This window comes from Dipodomys merriami, unplaced genomic scaffold, assembly GCF_024711535.1.
Source record: "Dipodomys merriami isolate MVZ:Mamm:240054 unplaced genomic scaffold, mDipMer1.0.p SCAF_383, whole genome shotgun sequence".
NCBI lineage: Eukaryota > Metazoa > Chordata > Mammalia > Rodentia > Heteromyidae > Dipodomys > Dipodomys merriami.
Genome location: NW_027205415.1, coordinates 890,537 through 909,066, shown reverse-complemented (window position 1 = coordinate 909,066; position 18,530 = coordinate 890,537).

The following is an 18,530-nucleotide window of genomic DNA, read 5'->3' as shown; positions in this document are numbered from 1 at the left end:
CAAATATGGTGAGTTTGAAATGATTAGTCACTGTTTGACCCACGTGAATATTATTTACAATGTGAGTGAAATGTTTAAAAAGTAGTATTTATTTTAGTTGCTCTGAAGAGACAATAACTGATAAAATCAAAGGCTAAAAATGATTAGATTTAAAATTTAGAATTCAGGAAATATTTTTGACAACACTGGTTACTGGAGCCTTCACAAAAACCTCATGAGATAATTTATATTGATGAAGCAAACATCCCACACTGGTTACTGGAGCTTTCACAAAAACGTCATGAGACAATTTATATTGATGATGGAAAAATCCCAGAGTTTAGATATTTACGAATAAAAAAATCATGTCATTCTGAATATGTAGAGCTACATAACAAACATAGAAAATTTAGCTTTTAAATATCTGAATATACTAATACATTTAATTGCAGGGTAAGTACTTGTTCTGAAAGGAGTTAAAATTGCATTTATTTTGAAAAGTAAACCTAAGTATTCATTTGAATAAAAGACAATGTTTAAAATATCACTAATCCAAGACACAAGATGTACAGTTCATTGTTTTTTATGCCTATTATGTTCTCTAAACTTACTACAAATATTAGATTAGTAAACCTAAATCATTGCTTTGTAGGGAAATAGAAAGATTCTTAAAACTCATGACTATAACTTTTTCTCATACAATTACTAGGTAACTGTTTTATTTTTTTGTCAGGGAATCTTATTTTTATTCATTAAGTTAAATAATTGGCCAATAACAATATAAATTATGCATGAACAAAGTTTAGAACAAGTATTTCTTTCACAAAACATATCATAGTTCTCTTCACGAACAGTGGAAGGCAGTGTGTTATTTATTTATTTTTAGTTATTTTATTAATGGTTATTAATTTTCAGAAGTGGCAGTTTCGTTATTCTCTTTCCATAATATATTTAAAACATTTTATTACACTCACTCTATTTCCTTTTTGTTACTCCTTCCTCCAAAGATCTTGTTTTTTACATAAAATTATATCTTTATATATGCACATATAAACTCTTTTGGAAGATTTAAGCTAAACTGCAACTTAATTTTGAAGTAGGCCCTGAGAGGAGACTCGAGCTAGTACAGCTTCTTTACAGACTTTGTTTTAGTTTTAGGGATTTTAGGAAAAAAACCAAAAACCTCTAAACAAGGTTAACTGGACCTTGGCTCCAACCAGCCCAGTTCTTAGAATGAGAAGAATGCCCCTAGGTTCCCCTCCCCTTATTCTGTTAAGGACTGACCTTTTAAACAGATAGCCAGTAATCAGGCTCATGCTGGCAACATCCTGAGTTTACCATAAAGTCCGCCTTTTTCACATGCTTGTGTTAAACTCCACTAAACTCCTTGTATATGCTTACCTTAAGCTCCACTTTACCATTGAATTCATGAGTCATTTAAACCAAAAGTGATAGGCTGGTTTAAACAGCCATTATGTGACAAAGTGTAACCTCATTGGCCACCTGTGTGTGGTCTGGTATGACTGTGCAATCTTTTCGGTGTGTGACAATCTCATTGGTTGCCTACATGACCAGGCTGTGAGTTTTGCCTTTAAAAACCTAAGTACGTGGGCGGCTGGGGGTTGCAGTATCAGCTCCTGAGCCTGTGCTGCAGCCCTGGCCAGTCAGTGTAGGAACCTTCTCAATAAAGTTGCTTCTTTAATAACAACTTTGTTGTGGTGGGCTCTGTCACTCCAGACAACTAGGTGGGCTTGCCTGCCTGAGTAGGGGGTCTTCCTACTACAAATTTAAGATGTACAGAGGATTAACAGGATGAACAAAAATGAGTATTTTTTTGTTAACTTCTAATTGAACTATCATTATTATTATGGTTAGGGTTAGGATATCAGACAGAATTAGAATTAGGGTTAGAGAAATAGCAAATTTAGGTTCAACTCAGGATGACCTATTGCAACAATAATACTCACAGCACACTGTACTGAAAATGAACTTTACACCATGGAGAGAGAAGAGTGATGGAGATGGGAGAGGGAAGGGATAGTTGGACAACAACAAAGAAGGGAGTAACAATGGACAACAACAAAGAAGGGAGTAACAAGAAATGTACTCATTACCTTATGCATTTAACTTTAATCCCCCTGTCAGCCTCATTACCTACTCAGGAAGCTGATTTCTGAGGACCGCAGTTCAAAGCCAGCCCAGGCAGGAAAGTGTGTGAGAATTTTATCTCCAATTAACTACCAGTAAACCAGAAAGTGGTGCTGTGCCTCAAGTGGTACAAGCGCACACGTTGAGCTAAAGAACTCAGGGATTGTGCTCAGGCCCAGAGTTCAAGCTCCAGGACTGACAAAAAGAAAAAAAAGAAAAAGAAATGTGTTAAATGTTAAGTAAAACTGAACTTTTTTAGATTTTAGGAATTCAGGAAAATCTGGGATAATGGAAGTACAATATATTTCATAATATCAGGATTTGAGATCAATGGGTATAATGATTCCTCTTATGGAACAAGATAGGTTCAGAGATAAGAGTGAGAAAATCTGTAGGGCTTAGGAAAACCTGCAATTTATTTCAAGGATTACAGTGGAATTTCAGGATTGCAAAAAATGAGCATTTTTCATAAATTTTAGAATTGGGATACCTTTAGAGTTAAGGTTATGGTTAGGATTCCAGCCATGGTTAGGGTTAGGTTGAAAGAGAAAAAAAATGAGGGTCAAATTGAAGGTAAATTTTAATATAAGCCTGGCAAGAATTAGAATGGATGTGAATTAGAGTATTGCTATTAATATTAGAATCAACTTGCAATTAGGCTTATATTTATTCTCAATATTCCAGTTAAGATTAAGTTTAGGGTTCGAAAATGACTAAGATATTGGAAAAAAATTGAAACTTATGTTTGGAAGGCTTATTTGAATCAAGTTAGGATGAATAAAAACTAGTGAAATACTAATTAGTGTTAGTATTGATATATAATTTGGATTAAAATCAGGGTCAGTATTTTGTTCTGATTATGATTAGCGTTATGAATAGGAAAGTTTTACTATAAAATTGAGATTTCACTAACAGGTAGAAGCAAAAATGTGAGCCTTAATAGTAACTAGAGCATTATCATTATATTTATTTCTCATTGATCATTCTTGTAATGATTAATCAGAGTTTTACAGCCAGTTTTAGGGTGAGAGTTAGCGTTAAGTAAAGGACTAGGTGATATATAAATCTGAAATTGTTTTAGGATACAGTGGTGCAGGAAAAGGTAGGATTAATGGAAACTACAGTATTTTTCCTGGTAAGAGAATTTGAGGACAAGTAATATAATGGTTCATGTTAGGAAACAAGATAACTTCACAGGCAGAATCAGGAAATTTGTTGGAATTAGGGCAAATTGAAACTCATTTCCAGAGTGCAAACTGGAATATTCATTAAAATGAATAAATCTAGAGTATTTATTATTATTATTTTTGGACTATTATTAGTTTGAAAATTAGGTTTCAGTTCCAGCTGGACAGTGTTAGCATTAGGAAAATGGAAAATTTAGGGTCAAATTGAAAATAAAACTTTGAATAACAAGTCAAGATCGAATTAGGATGAATAGGAAATAGGAAACTGCTAATAATATTAGGATTAGGGTATGATTAGTGTGAGGGAACCTGAATGTTGTGTTAGAAAAATGGCAAGATATTAAGTAGAAACAATTTTAAGAAAGATGAGTTGAATCAAAGACAGGATGTATAAATTTAATGTACTTTAGTGGCTTTTAGAATCCAAAGGCCATTCGTTCTAGGGTTAGGGATACTTTTTCTAATTTATGAACTAATGAATTAAAGGCACAATTCTTTCATTCTTACAAACCAAGACAGTCACGATTTGGGGAAAAAACAATTTCCTACATGAAAATGTGTCTTAAAATATTTTCCAACCAGGATTAAATAATAGTGAACAGGTTGTCATTTATTAAAATTGGGTAAGTTGATGATAAAACTTTCAAAAAATATCCAAACACATAAAATTGGAACTCAGATATGTTAATGGGAATACAGATACTTGCTCTAGCTGGGAAATTGTGTGTGTGTGTGTGTGTGTGTGTGTGTGTGTGTGTGTGTGTGTTTGTGTGTGTATGCACCCACCACATGTCTTCAAATCAGGCCTGGGCCCTGTCGTCAGCTTATTCTGTGGAAGTATGGTACTAAACCACGTAGCCACAGGCTTTCTTCTGGCTTTTTAGTAGTTATTTTGAGATAAATATCTCATGGATTTTCCTGTCTAGACTTAATCTTCTGATCCCCAGCAATCCTTGGGTTAGTGTTACTGTGGGTGCTACCACAAAATGACAGTTCATTAAACTGGGAGCAATATGGAAGTACTCTTGCAAGATATGAAGTAACCAGTTCATTAATGTGGGAGTAACAGGAACACATTAGATTGCCTTCAAACACATTATTTCTGATGAGTTTAACTGAAGCCCAAAGCATAATCCAAACCTATTTTCCACACTGTATGAAGTAGCACATACTCATGGTGTAGAATATGAACAATGAATTAAATCATAAAGACTTCGTTGGGTTTGCAACAAAGAAATAGAGTGTCATTGAAATGAAGTCCAGACTGGAGGCCTGTAGCAAGCAGGAGAGCATCTGCTGAGTGTGTGTCCAACCTCCAGGACCATAAAGAATTAGAAGAGAAAGTGTAAGAGAAAGAGGAAAGGAAAGGAGGAAGAAGGGGTAAGAGAGGAGGAAGGGCATAGCAGGAGGGAGAAGAGGAGGGGACAGGGAGAAAGTAGAGTTAGGAGAGAAGGAAGAGGGAAACAGGACTCTGGAGAAGAGGAGCAGGTGAGGAGGCAGGAAGAGGAAGATAAATGCAATATATCAACAAGAATTGTTGGGAAACATTTTGCATAAGCGATCTGCATGTTCAATGGCAGGATTATTTTCTAATCAGAGACACATCTAGCACAGTGACAATATGGGTGATACCTGTTACTCAATCATTTTATTCCCTTCCTTCAGTGAGGAGTTCAGAAGAAATGCTTAGTTCGGTGTTTTACAGATATACTTCAGGATTTCTTTTTCATGAATCAAACAATGGAAAGAACTAAATGCAACTTCCCTTAATTAAAAAAGAATAGAAGCTATATTTATTTGTATTACTATGCATGAAGAAATCCTGGAGATTTCTGGTTAATTCAGAGGGCCCATACAAAAATACAGGACAGGAGGAAAGTGAAACTGTTTTTAAAGTATAATAGGTTATCATTGCTGAAAAGTTTTACTGGACGTCTTTCGTTTTTTGTTTTGTTTTGTTTTGTTTTGTTTTGTTTTTGTTTTTGCCAGTTGTTCATTGCTCCAAAGCTGTGCCCTGGAGCCCTTTCCAAGTCACCACATGAAACTCCATTTCTGTAGCCCCTGTGGGTGTGGGTGCCTACTCAGGTCACCCGTTGAGATGTGTGGCCAACTCCTTTATCGTGGATGTGCAGTGAGTGGAGTATGTGCATGCTCCCCAGCATTTCCAGATGAGCCCAGCCCACCCTTCCCACCTAACTTCCCAGTCTCAGTTGCTCCATTTCACCCAGGAGCTGGCAGCTATGGGTATGGATTTGAGGCCACTGTTGCCCTCTCCTCCTCCAGCTGTGTTGGTTGGTACTGGTCTTCTGTGCTCCTGAGTGCGTGGCCCATCCTAGGGAGACTCTGTTCTGGGGTCACTGTCTGCCCCCATGAGTGCGGGGTGAGGGACACCCTGTTTGTACACTGTACAGTCCATTGGTAAAGGAAGGCTGGGCATGCAGTCTGCCCCCTTGGGGCCAGGCAGCCGAGCCTTGGTTCACCTCATCTGTTTTTAAGGGGGTCTGGGTACTGGAGCCATGTGTTGGCCCTTCTGCCAGCTGGCTTGTGACAGATGGAGCAGCTCAGCAACCTGGAGCCCCTTCAGCAACTCTGTGGACCTCCATTTTCTGGTCCTTGTGGACTCGGTTACAGGGCCAACCCTACATATTCCAATCAGCACACCAGCTGCAGCACCGAGGGAATGAAGTTCTTCTTGCTTTGCTGTGTAGCCTCCTCCGTCGCCTTTCTGGCCCACATGGGCCCAGCTCTGGGTGCCATTCCAGGGATACTCCATTTAGAGGCAATGGGCTCACCCCCTACCCTTGTTGTTCTCCAAAGCAGGGGAAAGGGCCTGGCCTTGGCAGTTTAGGCTGCACAGATGGAAGGCAGGACTTGCCTTGCCTTCCCCCCGGCTTTGGCACCTGAGTCTGGGTTGCTTGGTTTGGTCACTAATGGAACCTTGTTGGCTACAGCCCACCGCAAAGGTCCTGCACCTGCTGCAGCAACAATGCAAGGTCCTGGACCCCCTTAGGGTCACCACATGGACCCCTGATGGGCCTACTTGGGCTGGGTATGGGTTTCATCTCAGGAATCCCATTAGGAAGTGCCACTCTCCTTCGTGGTACTGCAAGCAAGAGGTGCCACATATAATATCTACTTTCTAACATTTTCCTTCACTGAGATAAACAGAACTTGGAGATATAAATAAGTTTTATAAAAACAATATATAAACTATATCACTTCAACCTTTTAAACCACTGTAATAATTTTATCCAGTAGGAATTCTGTCTGTAATTACCTATTTTACATTTGAATGTAACAAATGTAATGTATTTTGTGTGTATTTTACTTTTCTAGTATAATTTCATTTGCACTACTTACAATTTTTTTCAAATTCTGTGATTTAATCACATGTTTATGGATAGGAGTTTTGTTGTACTTTTATTTCAGTTTTCCATTATGGCCTTATGAATACAAACAATAAAATCCATTCTTGTTGGTATAAAGTTCAATGATTTTGGACTAGAGACTCAAGGATATAGCATAGCATTACATAACATACAGTAATGTGTATCACTTTGTTTAATACTGCTCCAAAAAATAATTGATAATTCAGGTGGCAGCCACTTCATCTGGCATGCTGGTCTGTCTGGTGAAGTAGGATCTTAGTGGCAGCCTGCCCATATCAGGCCATTGCAGGCACCTTGCCTGGGACTGTGGGAGAGGATCAGGGTGCATCTGCTGTTCAGCTAGGGCAGCAACTCGGCAGCTGCTGTGTGAATGACACAGTGTCACTGACTCACATCTAACACATGCCTGCCCCGTGGGCTTGGGCCCTGAGAATCAGCCCCTCCCTCAGACAGCAGAGTTATTCTGGGTTTTGTAAAACGTTCTGCATCTGAGCATTCCCAAGTTTGGTTTTTGTATTGTTTCTTGTAAATGCTTTGTGAAATTTGTGTTTTAGGTGTTGAGGTGCGAGAGAAGGAGCCAGATTATGAACACAGTTTCCTACCAGTCTTTCATTTAAAAATGAAAGCAGATTATCTATAAAAATGCCTATCAGGAAATAAATTTGAGAGGGGAAAAAAAGGCTGCTTTCTCATAAGATCAAAATGTGCTAGTTTTATATGCATGTTTTATGCGCTCAAAATACAATTAAGTAACTCACTGTCTAGGAACAATTGTCCAGAGCTCAGAGTTAAGTGTCTGGGACCTAGAGGCATAGTGTTTGTGAGGTTTATCCAAAGGGAGGGAAGAAAGTTAAAATTCATAAATGACTTTGTAGAATCAAGGTGGCAATACAAAATGAGAATCACAATAAACTTCTTTGCTATTCGGGGTATTTTATTATTCCATATGAATTTTTGGATTGCTTCTTCTATTTCGTTGAAGAGTGACATTGGGATACTGGTAGGTATCTCATTGAATTTGGATATAGCCTTTGGCAGTATTGCCATTTTCATTATGTTAATCCTCCCAATCCAGGAGAATGGGAAGATTCCCTCTTCCATAGCTCTGCTTTAATTTTCTTTTTCAGGTTTTTAAAATTCCCATCATAGAGGTCCTTCACCTCTTAAATTAACTCCTAGGTATTTTATTTTTTGTGTGGCTAGTAAAAAGGGGTTGCTTTCCTAATTTCAGCTGCACTATTATCGTTATTGGAATACAGGAAAGCCTTTATTTTCTGAGGGTTAATTTTATAATCTGGTAGTTTACCAAAGTTTCTGATCAGCTCAAGTAACTTGGGAATGGAGTCCATGGGTTTCATTAAATACAAGACCATGTCATCTGCAAAGAGGGAGAGTTTTACTTCGTCTTTTAGTATTTGGATCCCTTTAAGATTGCATCTTATCTTATTGCCCAAGATAGCATTCTAATATTAAGTTGAAAAGGAATGGAGAGAGCAGACATCCTTATCTTATTCCTGAATTTATAAGTAATGGGTTTAACTTCTCACTATTAAGTATAACGCTGGCTGTAGGTTTGTCAGTTCTTAGCAGAAAGAACAGCACTAGCTGCCGGGCACTGGTGGCTCACGCCTGTAATCCTAGCTACTCAGGAGGCTAAGATCTGAGGATCGCGGTTCAAAGCCAGCCCGGGCAAGAAAGACCATGAGACTCCTATCTCCAATAAACCACCAGAAAACCGGAAGTGGCGCTGTAGCTCAAGTGGTAGAGCGCTCGCCTTGAGCTGAAGAGCTGAGGGACAGCGCCCAGGCCCAGAGTTCAAGCCCCACGACCGACAAAAAAAAAAAAAAAAAGAACAGCACTAGAGCAATATCAGTTCCAAATTTCAAGTGCTACTAAAAAGCCATAGTAATAAGAACAGCTTGTTTCTGGCACAAGAACAGACCTGAGGACCAATGGAGTAGGACTGAAGACTCAGAAATGAACCCCCTGACCGACACCTAATCTTTGACAAGGGAGCTAAAAAAGAGAATGGAAGAAAGACAGACTTTTGAGTAAATGGTGTGGGAAAAATTGGTTAAACACCTGTTAAACTAAAGCTGGATCGGTATATATCATCCTGCACAAGAATCAACTCCAAATGGATCAAAGACTTCAAAATAAAAGAGGACACCATGAAAACATTACATGAAGGAATAGGATAAACTCTAGGGCTTTTTAGCACATACCGAAATTTTCTTAATAGAAAGCCAGAAACAAAGAGTAAAGAAAAATAAGTTAAGAAATTCATTCCTTAATTCATCTCTTTATGAAACAAGTAATTTACTATTACAAGATGAGATGAAATTATAAATTCCAAATGCTGATGCAGTCTGTATGTAATAAACATATTACAATAGTCAGAAAAAGAAATCAAAGAAACGTTGGACAAATGGGATTGCATGAAACATGAGAGCTTCTGCAAGGTAAAGGTCATAGCTAGCAATATCAATAGAAAACACACGTTCTGGGAGATCTTCATGAGGTATATAATGGACAAGGTCTTATATCTAAAATGTACTTAGGACTCAAAAAATTAAATCCCCCAACAGCAGATCCTCAAAGAAACAACTGCTCGATAATTAAGTGGGCTAAAACTTAAAGAGAGACTTCTCTGAAGAGGAAATAAAAATGGCCATTAGACACATGAAGAAATGTTCAACTATTCTAGCCACAAAAGAACTGAAAATCAAGACAACATTGTGATTGCAACTTATTCTAGTTAGAATGGCTATAATCAGGAAATTTAATAACAACATGTTGGAGGGGATGTGGCTAAAACGGAACCCTATTTCATTGATGGTGGGAGTGTAAACTTGTTTAACCACTTTGGAAAGCAGTATGGAAGTTCTTCAAAAGACTTCATGTAAAGTTCCCCTATGTCCCAGCAAGCCCACTTTTGTGCATTTAGGCATTTACCCCAAAGATCATATTTACTGCAACATTATTCACCATAGCTAAGATATGGAACCAAACTCGATGCTCCTCATTTCATGAATGGATCAAGAAAATGTGATACACACACACACACACACACACACACACACACACACACACACACACACACACACACACACACACACACACACACACGCACAATGGAATTCTATGCCTCCATTAGAAAGAATGAAATTGTCACATTTATTAGGAAATGGATTTGGTAAGTATTATATTAAGTGACGTAAGCTAGGCCCAAAGAAACATATTTCCCATGGTTTTCCTTGTTTGCAAGGACTACTTTATGTCTAGGACAAGCAGAGAAGATCAAAGGCTATGGACGTATAACCATATAAGATGACACTAAGTGAAAGGTACCCCAAGTCACACACACAAGTGATTTTGTCTTTCTTGTTTTTGCTATTAATATACTTATAATGCACTATGTGATTCTTTTGTAGGTTCATCCCCCCATTGGTATAATCCCTGCTTTCATTGTATTTGATTCCAGTGTTCTGCATTTTTGTATACATTTTTGTAATTTGGGGTGTGGAAAGGTTATAGCAGAATGCTGAAATGGGGATACAGGTTGACCCATTTTGATGATGAGATGTACAGGACACTGTCAAAAATGAATTTACAATGTCAGGTAGGGGTCAAGGAGGGAGGAGTTGGAGAGTTGGGGAGGGAAAGGGTAGTAGGGGAAAAACAAAGGAGGAAATAACAATGCTCAATAGGAAATGTACTCATTACCCTACTCATGTAACTGTAAACCCTCTGTATAGTATTTTTACAATAAAAAATATAAAACTCTCTTCCTGGTATAGATTTCCAGTGCTGCCCTCGGCATTGCATCTTTTGCCTTTTCTGGCTGTGGTTAGGTCCATCTGCCCAGTGGATCAGTAGTCTTCAAGGCTTCTTGGTCCTGAAGTGGGACTTGGATTATCCAGTGATGGTTGGAACTAGGCCAAGGACAGGACAAAACCACTTCCAGAGCATAGCTTCTTCACCCCCCCCCCCCATGCAACTAGGATTGCAAGCAGAATTTCTATGAATTTGACTCCAGAAAACAACCACTGATCCAAAAGGAAAGGTCACCAAACACCTCCCTTCCTCCCCCATTCCTTCCTTTCTTCCTCCTTGGGAAAGTACAAAATAATTTTGCAGGTTTTGGCAAACACACAAATTGCCCACCACTTCCCCTTTTAAACTAGGTTTAAGGTCACTAAGTCATGTAAATGGATAATGCCGCACTCATTATTCTGGACAACTTCAGGTTGTTTAATGCTTTAATTTGTTGTTATTGGTGGTGGTGGTAGGAGGGCCTGAACTCTGGGTCTGGTTGCTGTACCTGATGAGCTTTACAGCTCAAGGCTAGTGTTCCTCCATTTGAGCCACAGAGCCATTTCCACATTTTTCTGCTTATGTGGTGCTGAGGAATTGAACCCAGGACCTCATGCATTCAGGAAAAGCACTCTACCACTGAGTCTCCTTCCCAGCCTTAATGCTTCAATTCTTTAAATTTTATTTTTGTCAGTCCTGGGGTTTAATCTCAGGGTGTAAACATATCCCTGAGATCTTCAGCTCAAGTGGAGCCCTCTAACACTTGAGCCACAGTGCCAATTCCTGTTTTCAGATAAGCATCTTTCAGACATTCCTGTCAGGGTTTGCTTTGATCAGTGAATTTTTAATTATATTTCTTCTATGTATTTATTGGAATATTGCAGTTTATCTGAAATTTAAAGTTTTCTGTAAAACTTTGTCTTCAAGTATTCCAATAGTATTACATATTACATTTACAATCTATTCTGTAGCAATACATTTTGAAATTATTATGTTAAGATGAAAATCTTGTTGTTTGTAGAAAAGTCCCATTAAATTCCAAATTGGTTTTCTACAAGTAGTTAACCAATTTTGCTAGCACTATTTACTGAAGAGGTTGTATTTCTTCCATTCTAATTTTTTAGCTCCCTTATCGAACATTAGATGTCTATAGGTCTGTAGGTTCATTTCTGGGTTTTAATTTCTAGTCCATTGATCCTATGGTCTGTTCTTGTGAGAGTACCAAGCTATTTTAATTACTATAGCTTTGTAGAAGAGTTTGAAATTTGGTATTGATATTCCTCCAGCACTGTCGTTTCCGTTAAATAATCGTTTTTGCTATTCGTGGTCTTTTATTGTTCCATATGAATTTTTGGATTGCCTCTTCTTTTTACTAAAAGAATGAGGCTAGAATATTGATAGGTATCATACTGAATTTGTAGATAGCCTTGGGAAGTATTACCATTTTCACTATGTTGATCTTTCCAATCCAGGTGCATGGGAGTTTTTGCCACTTTGTAAGTTCGGTTTTGATTTCCTTTTTCAGGTTTTTAAAGTTTTCATCATAGAGTTGCTTCTTTTCTTTGTTAAGTCCTAGGTATTTTCTTTTTTGTGGGGCTATTACGAATGGAGTTGCTTTCCTGATTTCAGCCCTACTTTTCTCATTGTTGGCATACAGAAAAGCCATTGTTTTTTGAGGATTAATTTTATACCCTGCTACTTTGTCAAAGTTTTGAATAAGCATGAATAATTTGGGAGTGGAGTCCATGGGATTCTTTAAATCCAAGTTCATGTCATTTGCAAAGAGGGAGAGCTTCTTCTTTCCCTATTTGGATTCCATTTTATATTTGAATCTTATTGCTGTAGCTAGGCATTCTAATACAATTTTGAAGAGAAGTGGAGTGAGTGGACATCCTTATCTCATTCATTAGTTAAGAGGAAATACCTTTATTTCTTCACCATTAAGTAAAATGCTGGATGTAGGTTTGTCATATACATCCTTTATTGTATTGAGGAATGTTCCCTGAATTCCTAATTTTTCCAGAACCTTCAGTATAAATGGGTGGTGGATCTTGTCAAATCCTTTTTCTGCATCTATTGAAGTATCCATGTGGTTCTTATCCTTGCTCTTGTTGATGTAAGTTATTGTATTAATTGATGTGCATATATTGAAGCAGCTTTACATCCCTGAAATGAATCCTGTTTGATCATGATGTATGATTTTTTGGATGAATTGTGAAAGTCGATTGACCAAAATTTTGTTGAGAAATTTTGCATCAATATTCATCAAAGAAATGGGTCTATAGTTCTCTTTCTTTGATGAATCCGTGCCTGGTTTGGGGATGAGGTTTATGATGGCTTCATAGAATGAGTTCGGTAGTGAACTTTCTCTTTCAATTTCATTGAAGACTTGGAGGAGTATTGATGTGAGCTCTGCTTTGAAGGCCTTGTAGATTTCTGTTGTTAAACTATCTGGTCCTGGGCTTTTCTTAGATGGGAGGTCTCTTATTGCTATTTCTATCTCATTGCTTAACATGGGCCTGTTAAGATGGTTTAACTCATCTTGGTTTAGTATCGGCATGTCTATATTTACTAGGAAATGGTACATTTCTGACAGGGTCTCAAACTTATTAGCATAAAGGTTTGAGAAGTATTCCTTATAATGTACTGAATCTTGGTTGTTTCTCTGGTGATGTTTCCTGTCACTACCGCCTCGACCAGGAAGGAAGACGTGACACTGAACTCTTCTCTCTGCAGTTTATTCAGGACCTTTCAGTAATCTTCTGACCCCAACCCCGGGGAGAATTCTCCACAGCCTTAAGTACCCGCTGGGTAGCCAACACTGATATGCCACGTGGGAACCACCAATAGGTTCAGGTGTGTGGAAGCAAGCCAGATTCTTTGCCTTAGCCATATAAGGAGTTGTTTACCACAGAGAGCACTCACCATCAGGAAGGCGGAGGGCGGAAGCCGGCGCCATCTTCCAGGTGCGGCCTCTCACAGCTCTCTACAGTTCCCCCTTTTTTGTTTACAGAACACAGATGAGAATAGAGGTCTGATCCCTGTTGTGCAATGCAAGGACTGCATACAAGCCTTCTCCCAGAGGGTACCTTCTCTAGGGATGACTCAGCCTGTCCATTGATTCGTTTTTCACAAGGACGGGAAAAGGTGAATCGAACCCGTGTGCAATCAAACATGCTCTCCTCGAGGGCAAATCTCATGCCTCTCTACTGCAGTACTTTGGCTTTGCAATCTGATTTCATTGTTTTAGGGTGGCAAGCCATGCTTGGGGGGACTGACCTGCTCCAATGGCTGTAAAGGCTTGGATAATCATGGCTGCACTGCGACGCTGAGAACCTCTAATTTGGCAAATGCACCACAGACATACCAAAGAGGCTAACACCAGGAGGCCTGTCAGGGCTCCCAAACCCACCCACTCCTTGAGATGATTCATAGCAGCGGAGATCCATGAAGATAACCCCTCTGCCAATCTGGCATCCACTCGGGTCAAGTTCACCGTGACGATGGCAACCCTGAGCTGTTCCATCAGGCTGTCGAACTCCCCAGTTCAATTACCTAAAAGATAACTAGACAACTGTTTAGACAAATTTGCAGCGTTTTTTGAATAGGTTTTTTCCTGTGCCTGAACTCTGGGTCTGGGCACTGTCCCTCATCCCTTCAGCTCAAGACTAGTGCTCTACCACTTGAGCTACAGCGCCACTTCTGGCTTGTTTCTTTTTGCTTATGTGGTGCTGGGGAATTGAACCCAGGGCCTCAGGCATGCAAAGCAAGTGTTCCACCACTGAGCCACCTTCCCAGCCCCATTCTTCTGGGTTAATTGCACCACAGCAGCAGCTAATCCAGCATTAGTTAGTGGTCCGCCCAGCTCTCTGCAAACTTTCATCCATGCTTCTAGTCCCCTATTCTTATATGGGGTTATGGAGGCTCTGCATTCCTTAGTGCACTGCTCGTAAACAAGCTGTTTAATTAATGGCATGGCTGCGTCTGGGTCACCAAAAATTCTGCCAGCAGCCTTGACCATATGGGCAACAAAGTCTGAAAACGGCTCCATAGAGCCCTGGAGGATTTTGGTGAGATTGCCACTCACCTCGCCTTTATTTGGTAAGGCCTTCCATGCCTTTATGCCAATTTTATTGATTTGTTCATAAACTTGAACCGGGTAGCCTATCTGCTGATTGGCGAATCTCCCCTGTCCAAGCAGCCTATCTCTGTCCCAAGCTGGGTTTCCCGCAGCCTGATTGGCTGCAGCCTCTTCACTAGCAAATTCAATCAAAAAGGCCTTCCAATCTAAATACTGACCTGGGCTCAAACAAGCTCGTGCGAGCCCACTCCAATCACTGGGTGTCATGCAATGTCTGTTTAGGGCCTCCACCTGGGCTACAGTAAAGGAGGCTGTGATTCCGTATGTCCGCACAGACTCAGCTAAAGATTTTATAACCTTAAAATCTAAGGGTTCATGATACCGCTGTCCCTGTGGATCCTGAAATATTGGACAGGCTAGATGTAACTCGGTTCTGACTGCTTTCCACATGCCTGGGCTGAAAGAACAGCCGGGGCTGCCACTCCCGGGGTCCTCCGCATAGAGCGGAGGGGCCGAAGGTGTGGCACGGTGCACGGAGGGCGTGAATTCGTCTTTATCTGGGTCCTCTCTCTCCTTCCCTTTCCTCCTCTTTCTTATCTTTGTTTTTTCTATTTGTTCTATGAGTGATTGTAGTTCCTCTGAGTCTGTAGACTCAGAGGTCTCTAGTTCAGCAAGATCGGGGTATAACCCCTCCCTGCTCTCCTCCTTTTCGTTGTCTGCCCTTTCCGATCTTTCTTCCTGCAGCATTTCTAGGGCGGCCTGACCATTCTCTACCGCCTCACTGCAACACTGGTCCTCGAGACAGCCTCTTATCAGTTTCCATATTGGTCTCACTCCGCTCTTAAGTGTTCCTTGTTCAGAGGCAAAACCTAGGTCCCTCCCTAGTTTCTCCCAAGAGGCCACCATGAGGCTTCCAGAGACAGGAAACCACGGGGCAACGATGTCACATTCATCCAAAAATCTCTCTAAAGTACTCTTTTTTATTTTTAACTTTTTTGAGTGCAGTAGCTCATTGAGAGCCAAAAAAATTGGGTGTGAAGAAGAAGCGCCCATGTTTTAAACATTTAAAGCTGGTAAACAAACTTTTACTTTCACTTTTGGCTACTCTACTGACTAGCCCCGGGTTCTTGCTCTCTCTTTATCTACCAAGAAGAGCAAAAATACCCCCCCCCCCGCTCTTGTCGCGGATTCCCATTTTACCTGGGAACTTACCCCTCGCTCTTGTCACGGATTCCCCTTTTACATGGGGACTTATCCCAGCTCTTGTCGCAGATTCCCCTTTTACCTGGGAACTTACCGGTGCACCACCCTGACCGCAGATAGTTCTGAGTCCTCGTTGGGGTTATGGCTGAGCTCCCCTAACGGGCCACCACATGTTGCTACCGCCTCGACCAGCAAGGAAGATGCGACACCGAACTCTTCTCTCTGCAGTTTATTCAGGACCTTTGAGTAATCTTCTGACCCCAACCCCGTGGAGAATTCTCCACAGCCTTAAGTACCCGCTGGGTAGCCAACCCTGGATAAGCCACGTGGGAACCACCAATAGGTTCAGGTGCGCGGAAACAAGCCAGATTCTTTGCCTTAGCCATATAAGGAGTTGTTTACCACAGAGAGAACTCGCCATCGGGAAGTCAGAGGGCGGAAGCTGGCGCGATCTTCCAGGTGCGGCCTCTCGCAGCTCTCTACAGTTTCCATTCTCATTTCTGAGTTTATTTATTTGAGTGTGTTCTCTTGTTCTTCTAATAAGATTTGTTAAGGGTCTGTCAATTTGTTAATTTTTCAAAGAACCAACTCTGTTTTGTTGATTCTTTCTATGCTTTTTTTGGATTCTAATTCATTTAATTTTGATTTAATTTTAATTATTTCTTTCCATCTACAGGATTGGGGTTTATCCTGCTGCTCTTTTTCAAGGAGGCTCAGATGTGTCATTAAATTGTTGGTTTCAGATCACTTCAATTTGTTGATGTAGGAACTCAGAGCTATAAACTTGCCTCTGAGTACTGCATTTGCTGTGTCCCAGAGGAGCTGGTAATTTGAGTGTTCATTTTTGTTGAATATTATAAACATTTGAATTTCATTTATGATCTCTTCCATGACCCACTGGTGATTCAACAGTGTGTTGTTCAACCTCCATGTGTTACATGACTTTCATTGGTGGCTTTTGGTGTTCAGTTCTAATTTTATTCCCTTGTGGTCTGAGAGAATGCAAGGTATAACTTCAATGTTTTTGTATTTGGACAAGTTTGCTTTGTGACCTAAATGTGGTCTATTTTGGAAAAAATTCCCTGTGATGTTGAGAAAACGTGTATTCTGATGCTGCTGGGTGAAATATTCGGTAGATGTCTTGTTAAATCTAGGTGATCTATGCAGTTTTTTATATCCATAGTTTCTCTGTTAATTTTTTTTGCCGAGTTGATATATCTAATGGGGAGAGTGTGTCTTAAAGTCCCCAACAATTAATATCTTTGGATCTATGGGAGATGTGAGAAAAAGTCAAGTTTCTTGGATAATTTTTGGTGCTCTTATGGGAAATAGATATTTACAATTGTAATATCCTCCTGAAGGAGAGATCCCTTAATTATTATATAGCAACCTTCTTTATCTCTTCTCACTAATTTTAATTTGAAATGTATTTTATCTAATATTAGGATTGCAACTCCTTCCTCTTTATGAGGCCGTTAGCCTGTTAGATTTTGTCCAGCCTTTCACTTTCAACATGTGTTCCTTTTTATGAGCAAGTTGTGACTCCTGATCTTTTTTAAAAATCCAACTAGACAGTTTATGTTGCTTAAGTGTATTGTTAAGTTTGTTAATGTTTGGAGATAGTACTGAGAGATATTTGGGAGTTCCTGCCATTTTATGTACCTTCTTGGGGGCTGCTCCAACTGGGTTCTTCCTACGGATCTTGGATTCTCAATTTGGGTTCAGTTTCTTAGCCTTTATTATGTTCCTATTGGTTTTGTCTGTGTAGGACATCTTTAAGTAACTTTTGTAGGGCTGGTTTGGTAGAGATATATTGTTTCACTTTTTCTTTGGTATGGAAAATTTTTATTTGTCCTTCAGTTATGAAGGAGATTATAGCTGGGTACAGTATTCTTGGTTGATAGTTGTTTGTCTTTAGGGCATGGCCTACATCATTCCAGGCTCTTCTTGCTTTAATTGTTTCTGCTGAGAAATCTGAGGTGATTCTAATTGGTTCCCCTTATAGGTGATTGATCTTTTCTTCTTGACAACTTTGAGGATCTTTTCCTTGGTCTGAATTGATCCTGTGGATATTATAATGTATAGTTGTGATGTCTTGTTATGGTCTGGTCTATTTGGGGTTCTAAAAGCTTCTTGTATCTGAATAGGCCTATCTTTTTGCATGTTTATGAAGTGTTCTGCTAGGATCCTGTGAAACAAATTTCCTAGACCTTCTGTTTCCATGAGCTCCTCTACACCTATTATCCTCAGATTAGGCTTTCTGTTTGTGTCTTCCAAATGTTGAATAGATCTATCATATTTCTTGGATTTGTCTTAGATAGTTGTATGTTCTTCCTCTATAATATATAGGCTGTCTTCAATCCCCGAGTTTCAGACTTCTGCATAGTCTAACCTACTGTCAAGAATTTCTACTTTTTTTTTTAATTTCTTTTCCTTCTAATTGCTCAGCTTTGATGGCTTCAAATTCTTTGTTGGAGCTTTGTTTTAGATCTTGTATGAATTAGTTTACTTCCTTAATTTCGTGTTCAATGTTTATTCTCACAAGACTTAGTTGATTGGTTATGGTTTCCTTGGACTCTAATTCCTTCTGTTGGACTCCATTCAACATTCCCTTTCGGGTCTCCCTGACTTCTTTCAGCTGTCTTTTAATAGATTCCATGAATGCCTCTATTTGGTATGAAAGTAACACCAGTTTTGCGCTAGAACACTATTTTAAGGCAAACATCA